We start from the raw sequence: 9,375 nt of genomic DNA, 5'->3' as shown, positions 1-9,375 counted from the left end.
CAATCTATATCTTTGAATCAATAGTTTATTTACCCATGTTTATTTAATCATGTTTATTTACCCATTCTGCAAATCTCTGCCTTTTAATTGCAAAGTTTAATTTTGTGTTAAATAGATACTTGCTAGTATACTATTTTAATTCTCCATGATTTCTTTTAATATATATATATTTTGTTATTTTCTTAGTGATTGCACTGGAGATTAAATTAACATCTTAATTTATAACAACTCAGTTTGGATTAATACAAATTTAATTTCAATAGTATACAAAAACTTTGCTCTTATATAAGTCCTCTCCCTTATGTTGCTATTGTCATAAATTACATTTTTATACATAGTATGCCCATGAACACAAGACTTACAGCTTTTGTTTTATGTAGTTGTCTTTTATAACAGGTTGGAAAAAAAGGAGGAGTTATAAACAAAATGTACATTAATACTGACTTTTATAATTACCTAGTTACCTTTACCTGTGTTCTTTTTTTCCTTCATGTGAATTCAAATTACTATCTCATGTCCTCTTATTTCAATCTAAAGTACTCCCTTTAGCATTTCTTGTAGGATGGGTCTTTTGGGAATGTCATTTCTCCTTCATTTCTGATGGACAGTTTTGATAGAGAATTTGACTAATAGCTTTTTACTTTCAGTCCTTTACATATGTAATCCCACTGCCTTCTAGATTCCATTGTTTCTGGTGAGAAATAGTTATAATCTTAAGGATCCTTGTATGTGATGAGTTGCTCCTCTTGCTGCTTTCAAGACGTTCTTTGTTTTTGGCAGTTTGATTATATGTCTTGGCATGGTTTATCCTACTTGGAGTTCATTGAGCTTTTTAAGCGTGTAGATTGTTTTTTCATGAAATTTAGAAAGTTTTAGGGTCTTATTTCTTAAATATTCTTTCCACTCCTTGTCTCCTCTCTAGGACTCTGATTATACATATGTTGGTATACTTTATGGTGTCTCATAGATCTTTAAAGCTCTGTTCATTCTCTTCATTCTTTTTTCTTTCTGTTCTTCAAATAGACATTTCAAATGAACTATCTTCAAGTTTGTTGATTCTTCTGCCTACTCAAATCTGCTATTAAAATCCTCTAGAGAATTTTGTTACTGTACTTTTTTTTTTTTAATTATTATTTATGCCGACAGCACCTAGTTTTCCTAGGTGGTCTCCCTTCCAAGTACTAACCAGGCCTGACCCTGCTTAGCTTCCGAGATCAGACATCGGGCTTGTTTAGGGTGGCATGGCTGTGGCCCCACTGGGGCACGAACCCAGACTTTCTGCATGTAAAGCAGACATGCTAACTGCTACACTATGGAACCACGTCCATTACTTTATTTTTTAGCTCTATAATTTGTATTTAGCTCCTTTTATAATTTATCAATATACTCTATTTGATGATACATCATTCTTGGGATTTCTTTCAGTTCTTAAGCACATTTGAGACAATTTACTTAAAGTTTGACTGTAAGTCCGTCCAATGTTTGTGCTTCTTAGAGACAGTTTCTGTTCATTTCTTCTGTGAAATGGTCTTACTTTCTTGTTTTTTTGCATGCCTCATTACTTTTTCTAGAAAACTGGATGTTGACTATTATAATGTGGTAACTCTAGCAATCACATGTTCCCCTCCCTTTCAGTGTTTACTGTTACTTTTTGCTGTAATTGTTTCTTTTTTAATGACTTTTCTGAATACTGCAAAGTTTGTATTTTTTGTCATGGGTGACCACTGAAGTCTCTATTAGCTTAGTGGTCAGCTAGTAATTGGAAAGAAATTTCCTTAAAATCCTAGAATCAAAAACTTCTCCCAGTCTTTGCAGATGGTCTCTGTGTGTTGGGACATACCTTTAATATTAAAGCAAAAAGTTTACAATTCTTCACTTCCTGCTTATGCAGAACCTCAAGGTCAACCAGAGGTAAGAGCATAGGGCCTTCCCAGGCACATGCAGAGCCCTGGACAAGTGTGTGGTCTTTTATTCCTAGGTCAAAAAATTTTAAAGCCCTTATTCTTCAAGGTATCTTATTCCCAGTCTTTCCTCTCAACCTTTTTTATTAGTCTATTTTTTGCCTCAACTGTTGTCACTACCTCAAACAGCAGTGACTAATACCTCTGCCTATATTTTTGACAAACACTTCCAGGGTAGTCACTTTAACATGGAAGATTTCAAGTTAGGTGAGATAAAGTCGAGTCTTTTGAATCAGTCATTCAGGGAGCCACTACACAGATCAAAACAAATTCATTCCAATTTTTTGTGAATGAGGTCTATTCTTCTCTCTCTACTACCAGTACCAGTACCAAGAACAGGGGCTATTATTTTCAAGGCTATTGATGAATTGAGGAGCAGGGGATGGGACCAGGGTACATTAAAATGCCACAAGATTCAGCAGTTTTTCTTGACTAAATGTTCTCCTGGTTGCTATAAGCTTTGGGTCAGTCTCCAGAGTCCTGAAAAAGTTGATTTGTAGTTTTGGTCAGCTTTCTGCTGTTGTTGCTTTTATGGAGGCATGAACTTCTGTAGTTTCTTACTCCACCATGTTTATTGTTTTAAACTTAGAATTATGCTAAGTTCATAAAATGTACTGCTATTTGTCTCCAATCATTTCAGTCAAGGAAAGAGGTTCCATACAACCTTCTATTGCCTTAGTTATAACCATCCAGGGAGAGATCTGCCCAAGCAGAAAGGCTTTTCATCTCTAACCTTCATCTTTTATCACACACAAACTCTTGGCAAATGAGTAAGGCCCTTAAGTAAAACTGGCTAAGACCCATTGTAAAAGACTCAGGAAATATTCTGACTTCTTCATTTTAAAATTCTCTGGGACTAAGACAACTAAAGAGGGGAAAAAAAGAGAGATTCAAGTCTTCAACAATCTTTAATCTATATGGTCAAAGAGATTTACTGTACAATTATCATTCCTTTAGTCATTCTTATTCTCAAAATGAGTTTGACACAGTAATTGATACTCTCCAAGTACAAAGGTTCTTATTTGCAAACATGAAATAAAATACTGGGAAGAAACATATGAACATAGTATACAAATTTACAGTTAGTGCTCAATTTTGGATCTGAATTCATGACAGCCCAAGTTAAAACAAAAATCCAAAATAGTCTTATGTCAAAAAAAAAAAAAAAAGAAAGAAAGAAAAAAAAAAAGGAACAGCTGAGAAAGTAAAACATCTGACCTGCCCTGGTTTTAAGAAATACATTACATAAAGTCCTCAATAACATTCCAGTAGTAAAAGCAGCACCAAAAATTTTAAGGCTGTTTCTCAAAGTGTCTACCTGCAAGGTAAGTCAAGAACCTAAACACAAGGTAAAACTCAGAGAAAGAAATCCTACAGGAAACTAGTCCTTATCATTACTTCTGATTCTTCTTCTGGCAATTGCATTGTCAAAATGTAATACTTGAAACTGAAATTTTGAAACTTTTAAGGGCTCACAATTTGTTGAAGAAAAGATAGCTATTTTCTCTGATCCATAATTTGCAAAATATTATCATTTTTACATTTATAAACATTAGTTAGAATAATCGATCCAATCAATTTTTTTTTCTAATCACATTTGTATAAACACCCACTTTCAGCAATGTCCAATTACAACTATATCTGATCAATTTTGGAACACAAACATAAGAAATGAAAATACTAGCACACATCCTCTTATCCCATAGCCAAGACTTTGTCACAAAATATTGTGTGATTACTTCTTCCTTGTTGAATGATAAAATGGGTAAAAATACCATATTTTCCTTTGGCCCTTAGAAATATACTGCTCAATTATCAATTTTTTTTAGTTTGAGAAAATTCACCTATGAGATCATTATCTGAAGATTCACAGTCTGAGATTTTGTTTATATCATCTACTTCACCATCATCATTAAAGCCTAGAATGCTATTTCTTTGTTTTCATTTTCTGATTCATGCAATAATTGTGAAACTTGTTCCTCTGTCAAGTTTTTTCTCTTTGCCATTATGAACAAAATATGAAAAATTATGAATTCCCAATTCTGTTCAATACGAGTGAAAAGCAGACAATGAAGATGGTGTCTCTGGTCTCCTTTTATACTTCTTGAAAGACGAGATAATACTTTGGACAGTGCAATATGAAAACTGGAATAATGCAATGGCAAACTAAGGCACACAGGCTAAATCTGGCCCAGACCTATTTTGTATGACCTGGAAGCTAAGTATGGTTTTTACATTTTTAAAAGATTATTTAAAGAAGAAAACGCCAGAGAGACCATATGTGGCCTATAAAACCTAGAATATTTACTAGCTTATCCTATACAGAAATATTTGCCAACCTCCGCTCTAAGTAATTCCATCATTTTTCCTTTTTCTTATTATTTCAACTTTTTTTTTTTTTTGCATAGTTGAGAATAACTGATAAGTAATGAAGAAATAATTCTTTGGATGAAATAGCAAGATGTAGAAAAAATAAGATCACTAATATCCTCAAATGCAACTTAGATTTATAAATTGTCCACAGTCTACAGCCATGCCACCCTGAACACGCCCAATCTTGTCTGATTGCAGAAGCTAAGCAGGGTTGGGCCTGGTTAGTACTTGGATGGGAGACCACCTAGAAATATGAGGTGCTGTAGGTGGTAAAGAAAAAAAGAAAAGAAAAAGATATAAAATTGTCCACAAAACCAATATGGTAATTGCAAGATAAAATGAGTTTAAAAAATACATAACTGTTATTTGGAAGACCTCTACAAAAGAATAAAACTCATGGTGTATAGTTCTTTCTAAGAGTTATAAGTGCCCCCAAAAGAAACTAAAAAACTAAAAGTGAGTCCATTGGTTAAGATATTATAGGTACTCATGGAAGCAAAGAGTTAAGAACTAGAGAAAACAGTTATGCCAAAAATAAATTATTTACTATGAAATGGCATTTGAATATGACTTATGCTAAAAAGCTACATAAAAACAGCTTAATTATTCCTGCTTAAAAGCCTTCTTAGTATTGAATATAAGTATTTAAAAAATTAAATTTCTAAAATGTCTTTGCTTCACTTCTATTGATAGTCTGACAAGCCTGAATTATATTTTTCATATTCTGAGAAGAATGTGACTCTCAAAGATTTATCAACAACATTTTAAACCAGATAAAAATTGCAACTCATTTAACATTATATCTAGAATTTGGATGTCTGAAATGTGTCTGAACAAGCAATATTTTCCAAGCACTAAAGTCTATGCTCTCTATACATGCTAAAGCAGGGGTCCCCAACCCCAAGGCTGTGGACCATGGCCTGTTAGGAACTGAGTCGCACAGCAGGAGGTGAGAGGCAGGTGGGCAAGCAAAACTTCATCTGTATTTGCAGCTGCTCCCCAACGCTAGCATCACTGCCTCAGCTCCATCTCAGATCACTTGGGGCATTAGATTCTCATAGGAGCACTGGTCTCTGGTGCCAAAAAGGTTGGAGACCGCTGCTCTAAAGAACATAAAGTAAAAAATACAAACAGTCCCTACTCTCAAAGAGTTTATACTCTAATGGGGGCAGTAACAGTCACTTAACGTTTCTGAACAGGTTTCATTATCTGGGTGATTTTTAGACTCCTCCTAGAGCTGTCTTTGATGATTTTACAAAAACCGAATAACTACTTCTTCAGCACCAACTATGTGCCAGGCACTATCATGCATTTTGCATTCATTATCACTAATGCTTGCAAAAACACTTGCACTATAGCTATTATTATCTCTCTTTTACCTGAATTCTCTAAGGTAAAATAACTTGATCAAGACTACTTAGCTAGTAAAGAGAATCATCAGATTCAAAACAGATCTATCAAGCTCCAAAGTTGATGCTCATTTGTTCATTATCCTACCTGCTTAGACCAAATTCTATGGTATGCACTCTTAATTGATTTTAACTCGTTATTTAATTCACAATAAGCCATTCAAGAAAGCCAGTCAAGAAATATCAAGAAGTAAAAGATTCTCATTCTGGCTCACTAGCCATTTCATGTGAATAGACTAATATTAGCATCTTGAGCTTTTTTTTTGTCCTTTCTAATCCTCCTTGACAAGCTGAACCCAATTTTAAAATGAAAACTAAAATAAGTTTAGAAGTATCTTCCTAGCATCTGAGCTAGATGAAATGAGAAGAGACCATATATTCATGTGTAGAGAAAGCCAAAGCAATGACATTAAAATATGGCAGCAATCCCAAACAGGAAAGAGCAGAATTATAAAGAAGAAATTCAAATGATGATTTATAACAAATTCTAATTTTAATATTTCTTAAAAATTCCTCTTGGGTGCTAAGCATTTTTTCATGGGTATTTTTAATGTCACTGACATGAAAGACAAAGAAAAGCTGAGCAATTGTGCCAAACTGAAAACTAAAAAAGTATAACAAATGCAATGCACAATCCTGATTGGATCCTAGGTGGAGGGAGGGGAGGGACTGTTATAAAAGGCATTACTGAGAAAACTGGCAAAATTTTAATGCAGACTATATATCAGACAAGAGTACTGTATTAATGTTAAATTTACTAAATATGAACCCTTTAGTTCCCTTCCCATTGGATCTGAACACCGGTCTTGGTCATAAAAGTAGAAAAAGCAATACTAAAGCTGGCCTCACAGTGTTTGTGGTCTATTATGTAGCATGTGGGCTAGTTTCAAAAAGGGTCAAAAAGAAGAAAAAAAATGTAAAAAAAATTTTGCTAAGATAATTATACTGTGATTACATAAGAGAATACCCTTGTTCTAGAAAATATATGCTGACGTATTTAGGAGTAAAGAGGCATGATGTCCACAACTCATTCTCAAAATTTTCAGAAAAAAGAACACACACACACACATCTCATAAACAACAAGTAGCAAAATTGATGAATATGGGAGAAGAATGTAAGAAATTCTTTACACTATTCTTATAATTTTTTCTAATCATAAAAATATTTCAAAATAAAGTTGTTTTAAACTCCTAATACAAAATATACATATATTTTTAAACATCAGAACTGATATGTTTAGAATTTCATTCCACACTAACTCAATCTCACAGTAAGGCCTTGGCAAAAAAAAAGATAAAACCCCACCATAAGGTATCTGATTTTCTCTGAAGGCCTAAAACATAAAATACTAACCAAAGCTCTACCACATTCATTACTCTGTATTACTGATTTGATCGACTATTTCTTATTTTTCTATTAAGTACAATCATATATTAAAGTGCTATAGACCAATAAAAAATAAGTTCCACATAAGTGTTTTCACTATATCTAACCTAATGTCCTACTCCCCCACCTGCTCTTCCAATCTTGGCCTCTTCTGTTTCCCATCTCCACATAATTCTCCACTGCAGATGTCACTGGAATTCTCCCTGACTGAGGCATTGAGCCATTTCCTCATTTTCTTGAAACATTTTACAAATAGTTAACCTACAGAGAAAAGGAAGGTTTCAAGTTGAACTTTGTGTGCATCAGAGTACGTAGATGTGGCTTAAACGAACTCTTCAAATAGTATATGAACTCTACAAATATTTACCTTTGATAGAAAAATGTATATAAATATGCATAAATATGTGCAATATAAATTCTTTCAGTTACATATTTTTGGTAAGAGGAACTGCTTCCACCTTCCAAATTTAAATCAAAATTTTAAACCATAATTTAAAAGATACTGTACTCATGTTCCCTGTGTAATCATGATCCAAAACTTCTTAAACTTAACATTACATGGCAACCTATAATTCATAGTTGTTAAAGGCTTTATTAGATGTTTAATTCATTATAAGTAGACATCAACACTCAGCTGACCTACTATATGAAATGTTGAGTTTTCTTATGCATCTTACAGTTTAATGATACTACTAAGGCTAAATATCACTTTCAGAAGTCAGGTAAGATATTTTAAGAAAAAAACTTCAAAAAGCACTATGAGATCTGACAATACTAACATCATAGACCTAGAACTACTTAAGTGTATATGGAAACTGGATTTCTAATTCTAAATACAAATACCTTTTGTTTTAGAAATGGACAAATATCAAAAAAGCAGCTATCTCTCAAAAGACTTCATTGAGAAAATTAAAACTACAATCCACTGAGAAAATTGCCAGTACAAACTGGACCAGATCCAGAAAAGCTCTGGGCCAGCTAGTCAAAGCAAAAGTGAGTAAATAATCCTTTTGCCTCTGCTCTGAAGAATGTGAAAATTATGATCTTTGAGAATAATATGTAGAGTGTTTATAATAGCCCTTTTGGCTTCCTACTATCCATATCTGACTCTCTCAGGTGCTAGTAAAAGCTGCGATATTGAACTTTGGTACAAAGATGATGACAATAAAGATAAATATCTTTAATCCAAAATAAGCACCAAAATGTGAATTTTTTCCCTAATGATTTTTGTCATTATATTCAGAATTCCACTAAGTGGATTGATATACCAAGAAAAGCTGAAGATGAGGCCTGAAAAAAATGATCAAATCCAGGTTCATAACTGTCAAACACATGTATTTGTTAATATTCATTCACCGGACACTGTGAAAAGTTAACCATGTAGCACAGTCTCCAGAGCAACCACTAAAAAAGTAATGCAAAGGTACATAACTAAAAAGCCAAGAGAAGAAATATGTATTAAAAAAATAATAAAAACAAAAGAAGCGCCCCCTCCAAAAAGGAAAAAGAAATAGATAAAAACTTAAACCTAACCATACCAATAATATTAAAAATAATATTAAATTTTATGGACTAAACACCTCTTTAAAAGGCAGAGACTGTAAGTAGTAGTCAAAAAAAGAGGCAGCGCCCAACTATATACTGTTTACAAGACACAGATGTAGGTCTAAAGTAAAAAGTATAGAAAAAATATAGCCTGTGAACACTAATCATTAAGAAAGCTAGAGAAGCTGTATAAATTTTAGACAAAGTAGATTTCACATCAGGAGATTACCAGAGATAAAGAGCATTTCATATTAATGAAATGGCCAATTCATTAACCTTACATATTCATAAAATAGAGGAAGAGAGAACAATTGCTATGCCTTTTCTTTTTCCTGCCTAATTGCACTCTTATTACTTGTATTCAACATGGTACTAGGAGGAGGCCTGGGCAATGCAATAAAAAAATAAAAAGAAATAAAAAGCATAAAAATTGGAAGGAAAGAAGTAAAAAGTCTTTTTCACAGATATCATGTTCCTCTACATAGAAAATTCTAAGAAGCTACTAGAACTAATAAGAGATTTTAGCAAGATATTCTACATATGTTAATCTTTCCTTATCCTTCAGGATACAAAGTCAATATACAAAAATCAATTGTGTAACACCACCAAATGCAGGCAAGTATGTAGAGCTACAGGTAATCTCATACATTGCTGGTGAAAATGCAAAATGGTACAGCCACTTTGGAAGGCAGTTTTTTTT

At 33.2% G+C, this 9,375-nt stretch overlaps 1 protein-coding gene, 1 non-coding gene and 1 pseudogene across 4 annotated transcripts in view; 2 read left to right on the top strand and 1 right to left on the bottom strand.

Moving 5' to 3' along the window:
* The window catches only part of HIKESHI (Hikeshi, heat shock protein nuclear import factor), a 36,537-nt gene that overhangs the window by 11,251 nt on the left and 15,911 nt on the right, over positions 1 to 9,375 (bottom strand). The gene's annotated exons all lie outside the window — the stretch shown is intronic.
* On the top strand, positions 4,485 to 4,603 carry LOC111742010 (annotated as a pseudogene).
* LOC111741974 lies at positions 6,511 to 6,639 on the top strand. The gene has a single exon (XR_002781133.1). It is a non-coding gene; the product is annotated as a small nucleolar RNA SNORA61 (small nucleolar RNA).

The sequence above is a fragment of the Pteropus vampyrus genome, unplaced genomic scaffold (assembly GCF_000151845.1).
Source record: "Pteropus vampyrus isolate Shadow unplaced genomic scaffold, Pvam_2.0 Scaffold84, whole genome shotgun sequence".
NCBI lineage: Eukaryota > Metazoa > Chordata > Mammalia > Chiroptera > Pteropodidae > Pteropus > Pteropus vampyrus.
Note: the sequence above shows the minus strand (reverse complement) of the source record. Positions and strands in the feature narration are given on the sequence as shown.